Below are 580 nucleotides of genomic sequence, written 5' to 3' on the forward strand. Positions count from 1 at the left end.
TTGTGTGGTGGGTTTTGCGGTGTGGTATGTTGGCGCCTCTGTGAACTTCTACTTTCTGTGTGATGAACTCTGTCAGGTGTTTGATGCGGGCTGCGATTTTTGGACAATGGCTGAGTGTCATTTTTTGGGTGGAGACCCCGTCACTTCTCTAAAAGGAAAGCAAGGGATGTGATTGTGGTCAGGGATGGAGGTACCGTCACTGGTATAGAAGTTTCAAGCATGAGATTGTGTGTGGTCGGGGCGAGCGCGGGGTGCGTGTGTGTGTGTGTGCGTGTTGAGTGTGGTGTGTGTGTGTTGCGTGGCGGAGAGAGGCCTGATTTCGGAGAAGCGGCCCGTGCGGGGAGTGCTGTTCCCTTTAGCGTGTACATTCAAGCGGGCAGGGCTAGTAGAATTTGATCAAATAGAATTTTGTCTCGCCCGTGTTAGCTTTTGTGGAGTATTTGGTAAAAAAAATCTGTGGTGTTGGTTGTTGGAATCGTGTCGCTGCGGGTTGACAGCAGTGTAGTTATTAAGAGATATTACTGAAAAAGTAATTTCCTTTTAGGTGATTCATGTTAGCTGAATGCTGTTTGAAACCTCC

This window comes from Morone saxatilis, unplaced genomic scaffold, assembly GCF_004916995.1.
Source record: "Morone saxatilis isolate NCDOM2014 unplaced genomic scaffold, NCSU_SB_2.0 Contig12, whole genome shotgun sequence".
NCBI classification, from domain to species: Eukaryota; Metazoa; Chordata; class Actinopteri; family Moronidae; genus Morone; species Morone saxatilis.